We start from the raw sequence: 23,544 nt of genomic DNA, 5'->3' as shown, positions 1-23,544 counted from the left end.
TTTGTAGATTGTAAGCTCCTTGAGCAGGGACTGTCCTTCCATGTTAAAATTGTACAGTGCTGCGTAACCCTAGTAGCACTTTAGAAATGTTGAGTAGTAGTAGTACTATTGGAGACAAGCAGAGGGTCATTTGCTGGTTTCTTCCTTCCCAGCGAATTTGAAAAGATATACAATGCACTCCATTTAAGTGCACGTCGGATAAAGCGCATGCTCTGTTAACTGGCAAGCCGTATTTTGGTCCCATTTTTGGCGCCATCAATTTCTATGGGGACAAACATCGGTTTAGTGCAACCACTGTATAAGTGTAAGATTCGCTTATATGCATGGTTTAAGACCGCTCCTCTGTAGAAAGACTCCGCATAAGCACACTCAACGGAATATGGAAGCCATTTGGCACGTGACAAAGGGGTGATAAATTTGAAATCTCATTGGTTAACTGACACAGGCAGAATAAGCGAAAGAAAGTTGTTAGAGTGTACACTGGAGTCGTTGTCATCATTGCGCAACTGTAAGACTTTAACACTGGGCTGAACGAATAGAAGTTCTTAAAAAATTAGAAAACAAACAAAGTCAAGCATCTATTGCTAAAGAATATGGGGCCAATCCCAGTCAAATTTCACGTATCTTGAAGCAGAAAGATCAGCTTCTTGAAGACTGGCAAAACAATACAAATCCACAAAGGAAATGTAAACGGGTGGGAAAAGCTGAGGATGTAGAAGATGCTCTTCTTCGGTGTTTTCTCAAGTCAGGAGCAGACAGTTTCCTGTCAGTGGGCCAATGCTTATGGAGAAAGCTATAAGCTAGCTGAAAGTCTTGGACTAACTGAATTCAAAGCCACTGTTTGAATGGTTGGAAAGATGGAAGGAGAGGAACAACATAAATTCAAGAAACAGCATGGTGAAAAAAACAAGACGCTGATGACTTTGGTTCTGAAAATTGGGGTTGTTTCAGTTCTTCCTACCATCTTGAATGAATTGATCCTTGTGACATTTCAATGCTGATCGAGAAACGGTCTCTACTGGTGAGTGATTCCTGATGGAACACTTGCATTCAAACACAGCCAAAACTACAGGAATTAAAACGTTGAAGGAACCGACTGACGATCCTCCTTTGCTTGCAATATGGATGGGAGTGAGAAGTTTGGAACCACTCGTACACTGGAAAGAGCAAACAGCCCCGTTGCCTTCAAGAATGTTAAGCGACTTCCTGTGTCATACAGGCTAAGACAAATTCATGGATGACTGGGGAAATTTGGAAGCAGTAGCTAAAGAAGTTAGACACTAGAATGCGGGTACAAAAGTGTCAGATTGTTGCTTTGTGATAATTGTGCTGCACACAGTGATGATGTCCAGGCTGTCTAATGTCAAGGTGTCTAACGTCTTCCTGCCACCAAACACTACCTCTCTGATTCCAACCTATGGATCAGGGCATAATAGCCAATTTCAAACAACATTATCGGGCTCTTGTGCTACGTCGTTTGATGAGCATTATGGATGACCAGACTGGCAAGGATAAATGTCCTGTTGAACTGGCTCGTAATCAATCATGTTGGATTCCCTACATATGCAGAAAGAACCTGGAATCATGTTATACAGGCAACTATTGTGAACTGCTACAAGCGGGCAAGCTTTGTTAAGGATGTGGAGAGGGGCAAAACAGATGCAGCTGTTGTAAACGCGTCGGATGAACCAGGCTATTGACATCCAGCCGGTGTTACTGAAGAGGATTTCATCACTACGTAGCTGTTGATTACGATATACAAACAGCTGACGACAGCACTGGTGTCAAGATATGTACCTACATGCAGGCAACGTTGATGATGAAATGAGCAGCGAGGCACATGCTGATGAAATTCAACAACTTCCTGTCACTTTTGCAAGAGCGCTGAGAGTCTCAACACTGTGCGGGCCTATCTGGAGGCTACTGGATGTCAGTGCTATGACAGTTTTTTACCGTCTGGCAGACGTAGTCTATGGAACTCACAATAGTGTAACAGAGGACTATGATTACTTCAAGTAAGCCTAACGTCAGTTAACGGAGACTGTATACTGTACGTATAATAAACAGTACTGAGTACATATGTTTATCAGATGTCAAGCTTCTTTGGGTCACAACGGTTAAGTGCATGCTCCAGTTAACTGCATGTATTTCTTTGGTCGCCAGACCTTGCACTTAAGCGGATTGCACTGTATTCCTTTCTGGAGAAAGAAGAGAAGGTTAACTGCGTTGAGTGCTGTAACATCACAGCTCAGGTTTCTGAATATGTTAAGATTATTTCCTTTCTTCTCCTCTATCACCACCTTGTGATAATTATTTCCTTTAATACTGTTAGCACATCTGGCCTACCAGAAAAAGTTGCATATTTTTAAAATCTGGATTTGGGGTATTTTAAGTAAAAAAATTAGTTGCCTCTTTTCTTTCAAGTTATTTTCTCTATTTTATAATTTTAGTCAATGTTCTTGCCTCCTTTCTCTTTACATTTTATTTCTCTTCCATATCTTCTACACCATCAGCCTTGGCTTTACGGAGTGGTTAGAACAGTGGCCCTGATATCCAGGGAGACTGGTTCAAATCCCACTACTGCTCCTTGTGATCTTGGCAAATCACTTAACTTTTTTTTTTTGTTTTTACCTGAAATAGATTGTGAGCCCTCCAGGAACAGGAAATTACCTAGTGTACCATAATATAATTCACCTTGACTACTACTGAAAAAGGTGCGAGCAAAATCAATGTACTGGTAAAAAAAGGCAGACATCGCATAGCTCGATGTATTTAAGTCTCTCAGGGTCCAATGCACAAAAGTTACCGGGCAAGCACTGTGTGTTTTTTGACTGGCTCCAGCTGGTTCAGCGAGCATGGTATTCAGTGGGTGATGCACAAATGGCATTCTGTGGACGTCCTTTCCATCCGCGGTGCCAATCAATTTGCATACAAATACACGCAAACGAGCTGATTAGTATTTAAATGTGCATTCTGTGTGACGCACAGCCATTTACAAGTGATGCTTACCTTTAGTGAGCAGTATTTACCGGGAGTTCTGGAGCAGCCTAAGCAGTGGAATCTTGTCTCTTTGGTGCAGTTGGGCTCTCTCTCTCTACGCAGCTCCACACAGCACAGCCAACTCTGGGAAATACCATGCGGTTGTCTATCGCGGGGCAACTGATCCCTGATTAATCTTGCCTCACAGGCAACATGACTGGAGCCTGCTGTCTCTTATAAAGGCTTGGGCATGGGAGGAAGCATGTGCCATCTTAGGGCATGGACCCGGGGGAAACATTTGTCGTTGGTGAGGCCCCACCTGGAGTATTGTGTTCAGTTTTGGAGCCCGTATCTTGCTAAGGATGTAAAAAGAATTGAAGCGGTGCAAAGAAAAGCTACTAGAATGGTATGGGATTTGCGTTACTATGAGGAGAGACTTGCGGACCTGAACATGTATACCCTGGAGGAAAGGAGAAACAGGAATGATGTGATACAGATGTTCAAATATTAGAAAGGTATTAATCTGCAAACGAACCTTTTCCATAGATGGGAAGGCGTAGAACTAGAGGACATGAAATGAGATTGAAGGGGGGCAGACTCAAGAAAAATGTCAGGAAGTATTTTTTTCACGGAGAGAGTGGTGGATACTTGGAATGCCCTCCCGCGGGAGGTGGTGGAGATGAAAATGGTAACGGAATTCAACATGCATGGGGTAAAACATAAAGGAATCCTGTTGAGAAGGAATGGATCCTCAGAAGCTTAACCGAGATTGGGTGGCAGAGCTGGTGGAGGGAGGCGGGGTTGGTGGTTGGAAGGCGGGGCTAGTGCTGGGTAGACTTCTACGGTCTGTGCCCTGAAAATGGCAGATACAAATCAAGGTAAGGTATACACAAAAAGTAGCACATATGAGTTTGTCTTGTTGGGCAGACTGGATGGGCAGTGTAGGTCTTTTTCTGCCATCATCTACTATGTTACTATGTATATGTTTGCTGCTTTTGCTCTGGCGGTCGGCGGAAGAGGAAAGCAGCTCTCTGCCACTACTGCTGCTTCTTGGCCTCCTGCAGTGGACCTTCTCGGCTCCCCACGATGGGCTTGAAGTAAGCATTTTAAAATTATACACAAATATCGGCAATACACATGGCTTTAATACATGCAGCTTGTATGTGTGTGTGAAAGCCGTGAAATGCTATGGAGGGCTGTTTTGGGCATTTGCAGCTTTGCGAGTGGATGATCTGTGCATGCCCTGGCAGCCTTCTTTACGAGTGCACGGTAAAAGTCTGTGCATCTCATTTGCATGTGATTTCTTCTGAGAATTGCTCACTGTTTCCACATTGGCTCCTCAGTGTCATTCATTCACTTCCCCTTGATCACTCACAATCACCACTCATCATGCTTTTTCTCAGCAATCAGATTGCTCTTTTATATGAAAATGCACACACCTACACGCATGGCCCAAAAGCAATCCTGTTCTCTCTCTCAGAAGTCACCATCTTTCATCCTTTCATGGGCTCTCACTCATGGTTTCTCACGCTGTCTCACAGATAAAAACTGTCCTTTGGCCAGGAAAAGCCTATTAACTGTTCCCTTTTTGTTGTCCCTCTATGTCCTTCTTTTAGGTGTCTGTTCTACTAAAGTGTGGTAAGTTCTAGCACTTATTGTACTTTAACTGCAAAAAATATCATGCTGTAAGCATAAGGTTGTGTGGTAGCTATTGGAAGCATGCCTAGCATGACCTCTGCAATTACCGTGCAAAAATGTACTTTACCTTGCGTTATGATAATTTGGCAGTTAGCATGGATGCATTTATCAACTCCTCATGAGGAGATGGTAAGTGCACCCATGGCTAACTGCAACATATGGTTAATACCATATGATAACTGCAATGTGCAGTTCATTCCTATTCTCTGCCTATAACCCATCCAGTTCCTTCCTTCCCTATGTGGCATGCTGTTAGCACAGGATTTTTAAAGTGCACTGGCTGTTTTTAGCATGCTGTAACAGTTACCATGGGCCTGCACTAAATCCCATGCTAACTGCTTTGAACACTAGTAAACAGGCCCCTTAGTTCTCTTTCTCCCCATCCCTCTCTTAGACACCTATCTTGCCTTCTGCACCTTGCAGTCTAAGAGCAGTGTGGCTGTGGGTTTTCCCTATTTCCCTTAGTCCTGTTTCTCCAGTACCTCCCCCTTTGCTCACCATTCCTCTTAGTCCTCTCTCTTCCCTTTCCTCTTGCACCAGTGTAAGGGCAGTGTGGTTAGACTGTAAGAGCTGTTTTTCGACCAGAAAGGAAGCACTTTCCTTTCTGAAACTGTTGGCTTCTCTTGAGGCCAGTTACCTCTGTGTATTCAGCAGGAGGCAGGAATGTGCTTGCGTTATGCTCCTGCAACCACTAAATCAGTTCTTGCTTCATCAGTGCTCTTGTAGGACTTTAGGATGGGAAGTTTTTTAGGTCCTCTGTGACTGTTATCAAACTTACAGCTCTACAGGAAAGTCTACTATGAGTAGAGGACAAATATAATCTAATTCATGCCAGCTTGATTTGAGCTTGAACTATAGCACTGAGGCCTCATTGAAGGATGACAAAGAGGGGCATAATCAAACGCGAACGCCCATCTCCATGGGCGTCTATGTCCGAGAATGGGTATGTGAAGGGGCGGGACAGACTGTATTTTTGAAAAAAATGGCCGCCCATCTTTTTTTTCAATAATATGGTTTGTGCCCGGCAAATGCATCGGATTTGTGCGGATTTGAGCTGGGCGGTTTCGTTTTTCAGCGATAATGGGAAACCGAAGGCGCCCAGCTCAAAAACGAACAAATCCAAGGCATTTGGTTGTGGGAGGGGCCAGGATTTGTAGTGCACTGGTCCCCCTCACATGCCAGGACACCAACCGGGCACCCTAGGGGGCACTTGTAATAATAAAAAAAAAAAAAAGTCAATACCTCCCAAGTCCTAGCTCCCTTCCTTTGGGTGCTGAGCTCCTCATAGCCCCCCCAAAAACCCACTGCCCACAACTCTACACACATTACCATAGCCCTTATGGCTGAAGGGGTGACACCTACATGTGGGTACAGTGGGTTTTGGGAGGGTGGTTTGGAGGGCTCCCATTTACCACCACAAGTGTAATAGGTAGGGGGGATGGGCCTAGGTCCACCTGCCTGAAGTCCACTGCATCACTAACACTGCTCCAGGGACCTGCATACTGCTGTGATGGAGCTGGGGTATGGCATTTGACGGTGGCTTACAGGCTGGAAAACAAAGTTGTTAAAGTTGGGGTTTTTTTGGTGGGAGGGGGTTAGTGACCACTGGGGGAGTCAGGGGGTGGTCATCCCCGAATCCCTCCAGTGGTCATCTGTCATTAGGGGGCACTTTTTGGCACTTGTTCATGAAAAAAAAGGATCCAAAACAAGTGACCTAAATTCGCGCTAAAAACGCATTTGTTCTTTTGATTATTGGCCGAAGGCGCCCATCTCTCCTCGGCCGATAAACACATCCCAGTCCCTCCTTCACCACGCCTCCAACACGCCCCCGTCAACTTTGTTTCGTTCCCGCGACCAGAGTGCAGTTGAAGACGCCCAAAATCGGCTTTTGATTATTACCAATTTGGGCGCCTTTGCGAATGGCGGCTATCTCCTGATTTGGGTCGAAATCTGGTGCCCATCACTTTTGAACAATAAGGCTGAAAGTGCTTGATCCTCATGTTATACTCAAGTTCTGTCAGCCTTGGACATGTTTAGGTTTTTTGAAAGTGAAATAAGTATGATTGAGAAACACTTATTTAGTTGCCTGTAAAATGGCCTTAGTGCATCCTTGCATGGGGTCTTCCTGCACGTTAAGGCAATTGTTATTGCAGCCATAAAAAACAGTCCTTTTCCATTTTTGTATTAATAGCTATGTGCTCATGTTGCCATTAGCATGTGGCCATTAAAACCTCCATTAACATGCGGTAATGAAGCTGTGCTCTGATGAGCACTGGAACACCACCTCTCTACCCCTGACACACCTCGTGAAAAAAAATTACAAATATTTTGTATTGTGTGGTTAATCTACACTGATTGGCAGTTACCTCAGGATGCCTGAGCACATCCTGCAGTACACAATTTAAGCTGCATTAGTGCCTAATACAGTTTAGTAAGAGAGTCCCAAAGTCACATAGTTGTTTGAAAGTTTAGATTGAATAATGCCCTTACTTTCTGTAAATCTCAGAATTTGCCAGAGGAAATACTGTTGCAATTCAACAGAGCATGTGAATGTCACACACTGGGTGGTAGAATGAATCTCGCTTTCTTCTGTCTTTTGCTGACTCCTTTTTGCCCTCTCCCACCCACAGTTTTTCTTCCTGCTGTCTTCAGTAAAACTACAGTCTATTTTATTTATTTATTCATTCAGATTTGCTCTGGGGTAGAAATTTTTCTCTTTTACATGAATGTTTTGCACAGCTGGTGTGAAGATGTTGACAACAGTTCAATCTTTTATAGTTGTAGCATTAATGTGCTGTTTGCATTACATTTGATTGCAGTGTTTACTAAATGAAGAATAATTATTTTTACTCAGTCTAAGTTCTTTGTGGCCACAGTGCAAATTGGACCCCCTAGAAATTATGGGAAGCCGGAGTTAGGAATAGCAGCATATGTTGGCAGTGCAAATGAGATATTGAAACTTCATCCTTTAGGTTTCTTGAATGTGGGGTTGATTGAGGCTTTTGACTGCAGATGGAGAAATGAATTCAAGGGATTCTGATTATTAAAAATATCATCTCTCTTGTAGCACTTGATTCATTGTTTCTGGTAGGGAATTTTTCCAAGCCACAAAAAAAGCTCTTTGACATCTGTGTCTCACTAGCATTGTAAGTGGTGCGACAAATTGGAAGAATGCCAGCCTCCTAAACGTTCACGTGTGGTGAAATACATTTCAGTCAGTTTCAGCTTGTGTTGCTGAGTGTTTTTTTAAATACTGACTGCCATAAGCAGAATTAGGCCCCAGTTTCAATGCTGGCTCATGCAGGCTGTTCCCCACCGCTGGGACTTACATAAGTATATAAGTATTGCCATACTGGGAAAGAACAAAGGTCGATCAAGCCCAGCATCCTGTTTCCAACAGTGGCCAATCCAGGTCACAAATACCTGGCAAGATCCCAAGAAAGTACAAAACATTTTATACTGCTTACCCCAGAAATAGTGAATTTTCCCCAAGTCCATTTAATAATGATCTGTGGACTTTTCCTTTAGGAAGCTGTCCAAACCTTTTTTAAACTCCACTAAGCTAACCACCTTTACCACATTCTCTGGCAACGAATTCCAGAGTTTAATTACACGTTGAGTGAAGAAATATTTTCTCAGATTCGTTTTAAATTTACTACATTGTAGCTTCATCACATGCCCCCTAGTCCTAGTATTTTTGGAAAGCGTAAACAGACGCTTCACATCTACCCGTTCCCAGCTGAATATCAGCCAGGACCCACATAAGGGGATGCTATGTTTTTTTCCTCCCTTCCCTCGACAAATAATGCCTTCTCCTATTTCATCTCTCCAAACAAGGTCCCTTCGTTTTCCATGCCCCCTGACAAACGGGCCCCACCCTCCTCGTCCTACCATTGCAGTCATTGGTGGTCTAGTGGTCTTTGGGGCAGGAGTGATGCCCAGTCACGCTGCCCAGGCTAGCTCCCTCGTCAAAAATGGCTGCACAACCTTTAGTGGTAGTGTGGTAGTACCATGAGACTGACTCTAGAGGTCATGGTAGGCATTTTGATGAGGTAGCCCCAAAGACCTCAGGACCACTAGTTACTGCAAGGGTAGGCCCAGAGCGACCTATTAGGGGCAGGGGGCTAGGGGGGGAGGGTGGAAGAAGTTGCTGCTTACTTTATTTCTGAAATCAGGAACAATTTAAATAGAGGGAAGCAGGTTGTTCTCTTGCAATTCAACAGTTTGTCTGCTTTCAGTGCTATAGATCATGTTTTATTATTATACAGACCTCAGTGAACTAGGTATGTCCAGGAGCAGTTTTGGAATGGTTTTCTGGATTTCTAATGAATAGAAAATACTGCATGAAAATAAAAACGGTAGTGTCTGCTGTTTGGCAGCCGAGTTGTGGTGTTCCTCAAGGTTCACCGCTACCACCATCATTATTCAATATCTATCTTAGTCCGTTGGGTCAACATTTAATTAAGAATTTTTGTATTAAATTATGCAGACGACATCTTCCTTCTTTGTCCAGAACAAAGCTCTTTCAAGAAAACAAAGAATTGGGGAATGCATTTTACAGATAGACGTATGGACTAGCAAGAATCATTAGAAACTTTAATAAATTAAAAAACAAAGTAGCTTTGGTTTGGAAATTTTGATAGCGTTCTAGAGAAAGAGCTTACTTTAATATCAGGAGAAGTTTTGGAAAATAGAATGTGAATCATGGGTGCTAGGAATTATTCTGGATTCCAAATTAACATTTGAATCCTAGATTACGTTTATAACAAGGAGATTCTTTTTTTAAGTTACGACAATTAAGATCAATCAGTTCCAACCTGAATTCAAATAGTTTCAGAACTATGATATAATTAATATTATTACTACAACTAGTTTATTGTATCTCATTATACAGATCAATTTCAATTAAACTAAAGAAAAATTACATCAATCTTAAGGCTCTTTATATTCATCTGATATCCCTAGTACCTTAAGAAGTTTTAATTAAACAACTATAATACTAAGATGCAGACAGTAGTCCAGCAGAGAGAGGGGTGCTATACAGTCTTTTGCATTGAGTTTCACATGTATGGTTATCTCCCAGTTGGTGAGAAGTCATATGTGTGTGCTCGATGCAAAGAGCTCCTAGATCTTGGAGAATGAGCCTGTTCTCTTGAGGCTAGAGTAGCAGACTTGGAGGAGCTGAGGGAGACAGAGAGGACATAGAGGAGGCCTACAGGGACATTGTAGAGAGGTCCCACCTCCAATCTGTCAGCCCCTGTGCTGCCTTGGAGGTCTTCTAAAAGGAGAGCACCAAAACAGGGAAGATAGGGTATCCCAATAGCGAGGTTGCACAAGAGGCCATAGTAGATCAGGTGACATTAAGTAAAAATCAGACAAAATATTGCAAATTAATACTGTCAACTAATGAGCAAGATGCAAATTGGAACAACAAGCATAGTTTGAAATGTCTATATGCAAAATGCCAGAAACCTAAGAAATAAGATAGGAGAGTTAGAATATATTACATTAAATGAAAAATTAGATATAATAGGCATCTCAGAGACCTGGTGGAAGGAGGACAACCAGTGGGACACTGTTATACCAGGGTACACATTTTATCGTAGTGATAGGGTGAATCAGATTGGTGGAGGGGTAGCTTTGTATGTTAAATAGGGCCTTGAATCAAATAGATTGAAAATTCTTCAGGAAACAAAACACATCTTGGAATCCTTATGGATTGAAATTCCATGTGTAAAGGGGAAAAGGACAGTGATAACAGTGTACTACCATCCACCTGGACAGGATGAACAGATGGATGTAGAAATGTTATCAGAAATTAGGGAAGCTAACAAACTGGGCAACACAATAATAATGGGTGATTTCAATTACCCCGATACACTGGGTAAATGTAACATCAGGGCATGCTAGGAAGGTAAAATTCCTTGACGAAATCAAGGACTGCTTTATGGAGCAGCTGGTACAGGATCAAACAAGAGAAGGAACAATTCTAGACCTAGTCCTTAGTGGAGTGCATGATCTGGTGTGGGAGGTAATGGTGCTGGGGCCGCTTGAAAACAGCGATCATAATATGATCAGATTTGATATTGGCTTTGGAGTAAGTACACACAGGAAATCCAATATGTTAGCATTTAACTTTCAAAAAGGAGACTATGGTAAAATGAGAAGAATGGTGGGGAAAAAACAGAGCAGCAGCTGTGAAGGTCAAAAATTTACATCAGGCTTGGATGCTGTTCAAAAATACCATCCTGGAAGCCCAGGCCAAATATATTCCATATATTAAAAAAGGAGGAAGGAAGGCCAAACGACAGCCGGCATGATTAAAAAGTGAGGTGAAGGAAATTGTTAGAGCTAAAAGAAAATCTTTCAGAAAATGGAAGAGGGAACCGACTGAAAATAATAAGAAACAGCATAAGGAATGGCAAATCAAATGCAAAGCACTGATAAGGAAGGCAAAGAGAGACTGAAAAACAGATTGCATTGGAGTTAAAAACATATAGTAAATTTTTTTTAGGTATATTAAAAGCAAGAAGCCAGCAAAAGAATCGATTGGACCGCTAGATGACCGAGGGGTAAAAGGAACAATCAGGGAAGACAACATAGTGGACACCTGGGAGGGAAAAGAAAGCATAAAAAAAGATCTACAGAAATTGGAAGAACGGTCTAATGTTTGAAGAGGTGATGCACTTGGGTTGCAGAAATCCAAAAGAGATGTACAAGATTGGAGTTGAGACTGATGAGAACAGCTCAGAAGAGAGACCTTGGGGTGATACTCTCTGAGGATCTTAAGGCATCGAAACAATGTGAAAAGGCAGTGGCTGCAGCCAGAAGAATGCTAGGCTGCATAGAAAGAGGTATAACCAGTAGAAGAAAGGAAGTGTTGATGCCCCTGTTCAAGCCCCACTTGGAGTATTGTGTTCAGTTTTGAAGGCTGTACCTTGAAAAGGACATAAAAAGACTTGAAATGGTTCAGAGAAAATCAACAAAAAATGATATGGGTTTTGCGTGAAAAAATTTTCAGAAAGCTTTTGACAAAGTTCCTCATGAGAGACTTCTGAGAAAATTAGAGTCATGGGATAGGAGGCAATGTTCTGTTGTGGATTAGGAACTGGTTATTGGATAGAAAACAGAGAGTAGGGTTAAATGCCATTTTTCACATTGGAGGAGGGTGAATAGTGGAATGCTGTAGGGATCAGTACTAGGACTGGTGTTATTCAACGTATTTGTAAATGATCTGGAAATCAGAACAAGAGAGGTAATTAAATTTGCAAATGACCCAAAACTATTCAAAGTTGTTAAAATACATGCAGATTTTGATGAAGTTGCAGGAAGACCATGGGAAATTGAAAGACTGGGCATCCAAATGGCAGATGAAATTTAATGTGGACGAATGCAAAGTGATGCACATTGGGAAGAATAATCCAAACCATAGTTACCTGATGTTAGGGTCCACCTTGGGAGTCAGTCCCCAAGAAAAGGATCTAGATGTCGTAGACAATACGCTGAAATTGACCCAGTGTGCAGTGGCAAAAAAAAACAAACAGGATGCTAAGAATTAATAGAAAAGGGATGGTAAATAAGACAAGAATGTTATAATGCCTCTGAATCTCTTCATGGTGCAACCTCACCTTGAGTATTGTGTTCGGTTCAGGTTGCCATATCTCAAAAAAGGTAGAGCGGAATTAGAAAAGGTTTCAAGAGTGAAAAAATGATAAAGGGGGTGGAACGCATCTCATATAAGGAAAGGCTTAAGAGGTTAGGGCTCTTCAGCTTGGAAAAGAGACAGCTGAGGGGAGATATGATTTGAGGTCTACAAAATCCTGAGTTGTGTAGAATGGGTAACAGTGAATCGATTTTTTTTTTTTTATTGTTTCAAAAAGTACAAAGACTAGGAGACACTCAATGAAGTTACATGGAAATACTTTTAAAACAAATAGGAGGAAATATTTTTTTCACTCAATGAATAGCTGAGCTCTAGAACTCATTGCCTAAGGATATGGTAACAGCAGTTAGTGTATCTGGGTTTAAAAAAGGTTTGGGCAAGTTCCTGGAGGAAAAGTTCATAGTATGCTATTGCATAAATGTGGGGAAGCCACTGCTTATCCTGGGATTGGTAGTGTGGGATCTTGATACTTTTTGGGTTTATGCCAGGTACTTGTGACCTGGATTGTCTACTGTTGGAAACAGGATACTGGACTGGATGGACCATTCGTCTGACCCAGTATGGCTATTCTTAACTTTTTTTTGATGTACCAGAAAGACTTGAGGACCTGAATATGTATACCCTAAACAAGATGGATCACAAGTTACATACCATAGCTTTACTGACACACTGACCTGTTGTGGCGACATTTCACCTGAAGGCTGCATCAAGGGTAGTAAAAGTAGTAGAGTGCCTTCAGATTTGCAGCACAGGCTGTCAACAGCATGTACTTGTGACCTGGATTGGCCACTATTGGAAACCGTATACTGGGCTAGATGGACCATTGGTCTGACCCAGTATGGCTATTCTTATGTCCTTATGACTTACGAGAAAGATTTGAGTACCTGAATATATATACCCTAGAGGAAAGGAAGGATAAGGGTGATATGATACGGTTATTTATATATTTGAAAGGTATTAATACGCAAACAAACCCTTCCCAGATAAGGGTAAATGGTAGAACTAGAGGACATGAATTGAAGTTACAGGGGGGTTAACAGGAGTAATTTTAGGAAGTACTTTGTCACAGAGAGTGAGGAAGATGCCTGGAATACTCTCTTGCAAGAGGTGGTGGAGACGAAACGGTAACAGAATTCAAGAATGCATGGGATAAGCACAAACAATTTCTATATGGGAAGAGAATGGAATCAAAACTACTTAGCTATGTTTAAGCATCAAATCCAGTAGTTGGGAAGTAAGGCTAGTGCTAGGCAGATTTCTACCGTCTGTGTCCTGATTATGGCTAGATAGATCTAGTTGGGCTGGAGTGGGCTTTGATGGCAACTCCAGTAGTTGAATTAAGTCAGTGCAGGGCAGACTTCTACAGTCTGTGCTCTGAGAATGGCAAGGACAGCTCAAGATCAAGTATGCATATGTTATCATATCATATACTAAGTTTATCTTGTTGGGCAGACTAGATGGACCATGCAGATCTTCATCTGCCATCATCTACTATGTTACTACGTTCCGGGGGTCGCACTTGCAGTAGGGTGGGTAGGAAAATGTTAATTGGAGGGGGGTACGGAGTCAGGGAGCCAATAATTATTGGCTCACAGGCACAGTGAAGAATTCTAGCTTAAGAAAAGTAGGATGTGATTGTTGGCTTCTGCTTAGAATAGAAATACATTCAGCGTTTTTGGTAGGTCCCTGTTTGGTTATGATAAGGCCCAACTACTTTACTCTGTTGCACTGGATACAGATCCCCTGTTTTTTCATATTTCATGGTTCTCATGCTTGTCAACTGTATGACTGTCTTGAGTCCTTGAAAACTGAGGCATTTCTACAACAGGAAACTGCTTGGGGGTGTATAGTGTACATCCTTGCTTTTACTGTGACAAGACATTCTTTACTTTTGTTTTCTGCTACCCCCTTTGTTCCTGGTCTTCCTGTTTTAATGTTTCCATACAATTGTATTTTTTTCTGTCCTCCCCCTACTAATTGCTGTTCAGGATATTGAATAATATAGTGATATTGTAAGAGTCTAATAATAATAAATGAAGCCACACACATTATATAGAAACATATAAGCTTTATACTATGAAAATAAATTGAAAAAGCTATTATTTTTGCAGATAGGAAAATAATTGGCTTCATAGTGGACAACAAAAAAAAACAGATTAATTAATAGTTGTTGTTAATTATAGTTCAGAAGATAGTGTCAGTCCTATTATTTCAGCATGACAACCAACGGGGAAGGCTGATTGGGCATCTACGAGGAACACAGCATTCTTCTGGAAGGCTCCTGCACTCTGGAATGTTTTGCCTAAGGAAATTGGGGGAGGTGAATTATAAGAAATGTAAGGGTCTACAGAAAACTTACTACTTTAAATTAGCGTTTTTATCTGTAACCTAGGTGGTAGAGTAATTAAAATGCTTTCTCTGCTATTACAGCTGTTAGGGCTGAATGTGAAGTCTGTGCTTTTGTAGTAGGAGTGGCCTATCATACTATGAAGTTCATTTACTTGTCTGCTTTTCTTTTATTTGAATTTCATTGTAAACTGCTCTGGTCCGGGAAGGGTGAGTGGGTAATCAAGCTTTTTAAATAAATATAAACATATCCTGGGCAGTCATTCCCAGCCTAGACCTCAGGGCACATCTAGTCCCATTGGGTTTTCAGGATATCCATAATGAATATTCATGAGTTAGATTTGCATGCAATTGAGGCAGGCATGCAAATCTATCTTATGCATATTCATTGTGGATATCCTGAAAATCTGATGTGACTAGGTGTGCCCCAAGGACTGTGTTGGGAATGGCTGCAATATGGACTGATTCTGAGTTACAATGTTTTTTTTTTTACTTATGCTTTGACACTTACTTGGAATAAGGCTAAGCTCTAAATAGAGGATACTTTTAGAAAATGACCTGGCCCAACAATTTGCATTCATGCACCAACAAGATAGTAATGAGCTGGTGGTGGTAAGTGATTTTATAAACGTTGGCTGAACCAGCACTGAATATCTGGGCAGTCGATGGTCTGCCAGGAGTTACTTAGCTACCACTGATATTCAGCAGCAGTAATGTCATTTATGCAGGTTGTCAAAAAGGCCTTCTGCGGAAGATTCAGACTTTTCAAAATATGACTGCATGATTAATTTCTTCAGCTCATAAGTATGACAATTGTCAGGATGAACCTCTTCTCCTTCTTTCTTTTTGCTGGACCGAGTATAAGATCAGCTCTCCCAGTCAGCATCGGGCAGTAAGTCCTAGAACAAACAAAGTTCAATCCAATCATGTTCCTTTAATCAACTTCTTTCACCATTCACTTTAGCCAGGCTTCAAAACCGCAGTTCAGTTTAGCCAGGCTTCAAAGATCCACCATCCTCGTCTGTCAGCATTTACCTCCTGACATCCACCCACCAGATCTCTGTTGGCCACTATGATTTTTCCTCGTGTACTTCCAGCAGTTACTCTCATTTCCCAGTACTCCCTGCTGAAACCTCCATCTCTTCTTCTAACTCCTCTTTCTCCACTTGTTCTGATTCCTCCCACTCCATACTCTCATTCTCCCCGCCCTTTTCCAGGTGTTCCACACTCTCCTCATCTGATTCCATTTCCCAATCAAGCTCCTTCCCTCCCTCCTTTTGAACCTGCTGGTTTTCCCTATCTTGATTCCTCCTGTCTTGCAATGTCCTCTGGGACCTGTAGTTTCCCCGTTCTGGATTCCTCCTATCTCGCAATGCCCTCTGGGACCTGTAGTTTCCTGGTTCCTCACACAATGTTTTTCCTTTGTTGTGTGACCTCCACTGATTACCAGTGGAGGCTCAATTTCAATTTAAGGTTTGCATCACAGTTGAAGATGGTGTCTTAGCCGGAAGTGTCGCTGATTGTTCCTCTCTCTCACCCTAACTTCAAGAGTTTTGTATCACTTTTTGCCTTAAACTCGATGCCTAAATGAATGGGGAAACAGAGAGCATACCCCGCGGCTCCTGTTAGACCTTTGGTGAGACCGATGGATCGCTTTGTGGTCCCAAGCTCAACACCGGAGCTGGTAGTTTTGCAGTGGATTGGAGCAGCGGGAGGTAACAGCGCCGTCTGCTTGAGGCACGTCATTCAGCCTGGAGATTTGGAGTTCCCTGATGATGCTGACTATTTTGCTTGGAGGTCTTCCTGGGTCAGTATGCCCCAAAGAGGGTTTGCCAATCCTGGGAGTAGGGGTAGACCAAAGCAGTCAATTGCTGAGTATAACAGCACAAGGAAGTGCTGCTAGAGATTCTGCTGGAGTGTCTAGAGCAGATGTGAGGGAGCTGTTTGAGACAAGTAGTGAGACTATTCAGTCATTGTTGCCTGCAAAGCTGTCAGTGATTACACTAGAATCGATATGGGAAGCCCTATTGAGATTGGAGACTTCTTTTGCAACAAAATTTCAACCTTTGTGACTCATTCCCAATTACTACCTGGTAGAAAAGTGGATTTGGTGTCAAAGGTAGAAAGTTTGGAGACTTTTGGTTCATCTATTAAATCTAATACAGTGAAACTTCAAGAGAATTTAGCATTAGCATTGCAAAGGAAAACAGAACATTTAGAAAATCAGCAAAGAATGAAGACATTGCATTTTACTAATTTTCCTAAGGGGTTCTTTTACCAAGCTGTGGGAAAAAGGGCCCTGCGCTGGTGGCGGGGCCAATTTTCCCGCGTGCCAGGGCTCTTTTCACCACAGTGGGTAAAAAATCCCCCCGCACACAAAGCCATGCGGTAAGAGAACTGTTGCCACTTGGCCATGCGGCAGGGAGCCCTTACTGCTACCCATTGAGGTGGCGATAAGGGCTCCCATGCTAACCTGGCGGTAACTGGGCAGCGCACGGTGATGCCCAATTACCACTGGGTTATCACCGTACAAGCCATTTCCGGCTACCACACATCTCTCTTCACATTTTACGGCCGGAAATGCCGCGCGCTCTGGGCATGACGACTGCCGGCAACCACGTTGGGCCAGCAGTAGTCCTGGAAGAGCGAGCGGTAAGACTGCATTGGGATTATCGTTGCTCTGTAAAAGGGCCCCCTAAGTTACTTGCTGTTGCTCCTTTAATTACTTTTAAAAGATATCTTACTGAAATATTGAAAATACCAGAGCAATCATACCCCCGTATCTAAAATATTTTACTTGTTGCCGTATATAAAGAAAACTTCAGATCAGATGATAAGGGAGAGGTCTGAGGTTCCTTTTGATAATTTGAATCTAACACAGATGATAGAGAATGAAACCATTGGGACCCAGGCTGCTACTTTGATTGTAGGTTTTGTGCATCAGCCAGACCATGATTGGATTCTGAAGATGTTTTTTCGTCATAGACAAGATTTACTCTTAAATTATAAGGTTAGATTTTATCCTGATGTCTCCAGACAAACCCAGCGAAGAAGTCAATCTTTTTTGAAATTGCACCCACATGTTTTGCAATTAGGAGGTATATTCTGGTTTAAATTTCCTTGTTAACATGTATTCTAAAAAAAGGAAGCCACACAAAGTGTGGAGGTGCACTTAATCCCCACGAAACAATATAGGGAGAAAAAGAAAAGAGTGGGGGAAGAAAGGCTCTTTCCAATGTGTGATCAAGATTCAGTCAGTAAAATATGTTTGTTTGTTTGTTTTTTTGAATCGGCCTATTTAGAGACTTTTTTTTGGACTCTAAGATGACTTCTACCCCCCCTCCTTTGTTATAGAACTGTCTTCTACACAATTGAGAAAAATTCAGAGCTAATCTGTTTTTAGGAAGGCTCTAAAAACTTTTCTTTTTAAGAAGTTTTATAATTAGTATATGTTAACTTTCTTTATATGAATCAATTGACAACATTGTTGTCAGTTCTCAGGGTTTGCCTTTTTGCTTCTTGTGATCCGCACTGAATTCTATGGGTAGATGTGGAATATGAGAAGTAATGTAACATTTTCTGTTGATTTCTGCTTTGATCAAAGCACTTGATGTCAGTTCTCACACTCTTCTTTATCAGATATTTGACATATCAGTCCAAGTTGGTGGCTCATTCAGGGTAATCCACATGAAGCAACTACTTTTTCCTTGTCATCAAGCAGATGCAGCCATTACAGATGGGTTGTGTCCATCAACCAGCAGAGGGAGATAGAGAGCACACTTTTTTCAGTGCCTCATACCAGCTTGCTCCACTGCCTCTCCTTCAGTAATCTCTATCTCCCCTAGCAGAGTGGTTGTAGCATCTTCGAGCTCCATCAAAATTCTGCCTGGAGGTGGCTCCTGGCTTGCCAGTTGTTAGCCGGGGTGTTGGAGGCTATAGCAGCTTCACTTTAAAGGCACATAGGTTTGCCCTTTCCCTGCCTTACCCATACCTCCGTGGATGTGGACACATTGCTTAGCTTTTCCTGTCCTTCCCCACCAACAGTGGATGCAGGCACATAGGTTCGCCCTTTTCCTGCCTTTCCCACTCACCTGAGCCTCCGGAGTTCTATTTACCTCTGCTTTCCTCACAGCGTTAAAAAAAAAAAAAAAAGGAACAGAGGTTTTTCCTTGCCTTTTTCTGTGGGACCGGAGCTGTGATACTCGGTCCAGTGAGGTAGGAGTGTTTTCTGACTCCTCCGGGGTGGGCCCGCGATTGGGGCGATTTTGACGCGAACCGCCATTTTGAATTTTACCGCCGTTTTCGGCGATGGCTGCAGAGAATGTAAAGCGCTGTTCCAAGTGTGTCAAGCGCAGAGCAGCAGCGGGGCTCTAAATCGTGCTGTACAGACGTTAGAGCCGGCCCGAGCATTGCGAGCGACGATTCGTCACGCTCTGAGCTGGCAGCGGACACCATTTTGAATTTACCACATGGCGCGACCTCTGCTGAGACGGAGAGTCCTGAGCCCGGGGGGAGGCCTCGGAGTGAGGCTGATATGAGAGCTACTAGCCTCGGCAGAGATCTGGGTGCCCAGGGTGAGTTTTTCTCCCCTGATTTTGTCTTATTAATGCATAAAGCATACATGCTTAAAAGAGATCTCCCACAAAGCCCTGCAGGGGCCTCTTCTAATGCCCCCCCCCCCCCCCCCGGTGGATTCTAGCCTGGGTATGCCTTCTGAGGCGTTATTCCCTGATAATTGGCAGAATATGAAGCGCAGAAGGGCTCATTCCCCTTCAGAGAGTGCTGCACCTCCATTTTCCCCCCCGTGGTCGGGCTGTGAGGATTCGGAGGACTCTGGCAGGCCTTCATGGTCTGAGGAGCCAGAGTCTGGTGCAGAAGTGACTCAGGATCTAGACAATCCCTCCGCGGTGAGGATTTTCCACCGTGATAAGCTGCCAGCGCTTATTTCTGATACCCTGCAGGCTCTCTCTATTGAGGACCCTGACAGTGGCTCAGCCTCCTCTGTGAATCCTAGGATGGCTAGTACCAAAAAGTCTGCTCGAGCCTTTCCTTTGCATGACTCCATCCAAGAGCTTATTTCGGCTCAATGGGCTGACCCCGAGGGCTTCTGATTTTTGATTTTAACCAAAAAACCCTGAAAACACCCCACCTCCCATAGAGAATTTTGGTTTCTGGTTATACCCAAAACCCCCAGAAAATTGGTCTCTGATGATGTCTGCTGAGCAGCTGCCATGTAGCTGGATGACTTAATCAGAGTGGACCACAGTGCCTTCTGTCACGCTCTACTTCATCTGCCTGCTCTGCCACTGACACTGAGACAGTTTAAAATGTGAGTACAGATATTTCCCGTGTTCTTGTGAGAAACTGGATCTAGCACTGGAACTAGAAGAAACAGGGAGGGGCTGATGCCAGTGGAATCCACCTAAAAAGCTACACATTTTTTGTTTTCACAATGCAAAAACACTGGTAAACCATTATTTTTCTTACCTTGTCTCAGAAATAAACCCCAGCAATTCTAAATGATAAAACATCATATAGATGTCTTTCAGAAAAAACTTTTTTTTTAGCAGGTGGTTTGCCTTGGGACAACAAGAAAGTCTTTAGGATGAGCTGTTCTGCTCACCTCTCCAACTCATATCATTCTCTTGAACCCTATATGTTGCTTGGTGCCCTATTCTTATACTAAGATCATCATCTCTATTTTTTCTTCATCCATCATTCTCACTAGGAGTTTCAATCTTGGGTAATGTAGTGTGGTTGCCATATTAGTCTACTTTAAAGGTAACAAATAGAAATAAAATAAAGGAAAGTAAGGACACTTTTTTTATTGGACTAACAACACATTTTTAACAAGCTTTCAAATGTCTGAAAAAGGCAGCTCTGCATTTGAAAGCTTGTCAAAAACGTATTAAGTTAGTCCAATAAAAACGGTATCACCTTGTTTTCCTTTTTGTTTTATTTCTGTTCATTGTCTTAGGCGTTTTAGGAGATGCCCAGTGCTTATATTGTGCCCAGAGCCCCAGACCTTATCAAATGTTGATAAAACTGCCCCAGTACACATTGGTTGATCTCAGGGCAATTTCTCTATTGGGTTAATTTTGCACATACCATGTCAGGCATGAACCTCACTCATAACTAGAGTATGTAGATTATGATCTCAGTCTCTCAAATTTACTGCTAACACTTGCAAAAAAACTTGCTTTGTGACAAAGAATCTGCATTCATAAGATGTAGCATGTATAGGCAACCTGTTTAAGCTTATGGCACCCAAAACTATAGGAAACATTTCTGTACCTGTCCGTCACATTTTCTTGGTCTCAGACTGCATTTCTTGGTACTTCAGGATCATTTCTTTCTCAATGTGATCTACAGAGTAATTCTTTGGGACCAACACCTCTATGGTTAATGCTGTTCTGGTGTTTTTCTCTTTTACCACTATGGGGTTCATTTTCAAAGCAAATAGATGTCTTAAAATGGCAACCCCCCCCCCCCCCCCCCCCAATCATCTGCCAAAAATGTTCAAACTGCAATTTTGGTATGGCACAATATGGATGTCCTACACTGCAGTTTGTTCAAATAGCAAGGAGGCATGTTGTAGGCGTGTTTTGGGCAGGACTAGGGAGGGCCAAAAATTAGGATGTCTGACAGCAATAATCAAAAAGGAAGAAAAGAATAACATTTTTATTTAGACCTGTTTCAGTCATTCCCAGGGTACAAAGTGGTGCTCTGATTGAGCAGCTGACCATTGCAGGGATTAAGGCATGACCCCTCATGAAACCCCAGTGGTTGCTGTCCCTCTCCCCTTTCCCTGAAATTGAAACCGGAAAGGAATACCAGGTTCTATGACAGCATCAGGTATTATGGGCATTCTGAACAAGGCAGAAAATAGACCTAGTGGTAACTGCAGTGGATTGTAAATCAGGGGACCCAGATTCAATTCCCTCTTCAGCTCTTTTTATTTTTTCTTTAAATTGTGAGCCCTCTAGAAACAGGCATATACCTACTGTACCTAAATACTTGACACCTGAAAGCTATTGAAGTGGTGTACAGTAGGTGTTTCCCTGTTCCTTGAGAGCTCATCATTTAAAATAAGAGTTGTAGAGGGATATGAACCAGGGCGCCCTGGTTAACAGTCCACTGCACTGACCAGGCTGCCTCTCTGCTCTGCAAAGACATCTGTGTGGCCATTTCTGTAAAAATACTGCCACAGATGTCCTTATCCCTGGATTTTTGGCATTCATTATTTGGACATAGTTTGTAAAATGACTGTTCATTTTGGACATTTTCATGTATTTTCAAACAGCAAACCCAAAAGTATTTCCTGTTCGACAATAGTTGTGAGACAGATGGGGGGGGGGGGGGGGGGGGGGAGGGGGGCATTAGGAGCAAGATGTCCCAATTCTGACTTGGTTGTCCTTCAAAAATGCCACTCCACATCTGGTTTTCGTGCATCCAGCTTTTTTATGGATCGTGATGGGAATTTACCAGGTTATCTGTATAATTCATGGTATGATGCAGGTCAAAGAGGATCATGGGGAGGGGACGGGGAAGGGAGATCTGTTGAGAGAATTGGTACCTGCCTGATTGAGTGCTGTGGAAGAAGTTTTTGACTGGGACAGTGATGGTGATGACTGGCAGGTGCAGCAGCAAGGGCAACCCCTTTAACAAAATCTCAGGGCTGTGGCATGCTACTTCAGAGCATGCCCAAAGGGGCATCCTGTGCCCTTTGGGGAACCCCTTGGGAGCGCTTTTCAAGCACTGTTGGCCAGGGACTCTTATTGAATTTGGTAAGCCTTGTATCTTTTTACGTGTCTCCCATTGCGAACTCCTAAAAGATTCTTACTCAAGCTTCAACGTAATGTATTCCATTACATTTGGCAACATAAGCCTCCGTGAGTATGTCGGGCTCGAATGCATGCTGGTCGGGAACAAGGAGGGATGGGAGTCCCTGATTTTACTCAATATTATCGAGCTGCGCAGCTGACTGCTCTTTTTGATTGGATGGTATCCCCCTTGAAATGCTGGGTACAATTGGAACAAGCAGTGGCAGGCAGGATGCAGTTGACCTATTTACGTTGGCATTGAAGTAAACGAACTTAGGAAATCACTTTTGGGTGTAATAGCCTCTTTTACTTCACCTTATGCTGGCTGTCTTTTTCTCTTCTTTCCACTTTGCAAATACGTGGAATGCATCTGGACTGGGCTTTCAAGATGGTATTTTTGAACAATGTTCACTCCTGATTTAGTGTCCTAACCTTAGCAGCTGATCCTTGTAGTTTCTTTTTAACCATTATCCTCATTTTATTATAGTCGCCCTTTTGAAAATTAAATGCAGCTACAATATATTTCCTTTGCAGGTTCATCCCAGATAGTACATAAGTACATAAGTAATGCCATACTGGGAAAAGACCAAGGGTCCATCGAGCCCAGCATCTTGTCCACGACAGCGGCCAATCCAGGCCAAGGGCACCTGGCAAGCTTCCCAAACATACAAACATTCTATACATGTTATTCCTGGAATTTTGGATTTTTCCAAGTCCGTTTAGTAGCGGTTTATGGACTTGTCCTTTAGGAAACCGTCCAACCCCTTTTTAAACTCTGCTAAGCTAACCGCCTTCACCACATTTTCCGGCAATGAATTCCAGAGTTTAATTACACGTTGGGTGAAGAAAAAGTTTCTCCGATTTGTTTTAAATTTACTACACTGTAGTTTAATCGCATGCCCCCTAGTCCTAGTATTTTTGGAAAGCGTGAACAGACACTTCACATCCACCTGTTCCACTCCACTCATTATTTTATATACCTCTATCATGTCTCCCCTCAGCCGTCTCTTCTCCAAGCTGAATAGCCCTAGCCTC

General features: G+C 42.7%; 1 protein-coding gene across 1 annotated transcript in view; it reads left to right on the top strand.

Moving 5' to 3' along the window:
* PARVB (parvin beta) overlaps nt 1–23,544 on the top strand; it is a 318,556-nt gene that overhangs the window by 30,885 nt on the left and 264,127 nt on the right.

Source organism: Microcaecilia unicolor, chromosome 9 (assembly GCF_901765095.1).
Source record: "Microcaecilia unicolor chromosome 9, aMicUni1.1, whole genome shotgun sequence".
NCBI classification, from domain to species: domain Eukaryota; kingdom Metazoa; phylum Chordata; class Amphibia; order Gymnophiona; family Siphonopidae; genus Microcaecilia; species Microcaecilia unicolor.
This window is presented reverse-complemented; position numbering and strand designations above follow the sequence as displayed.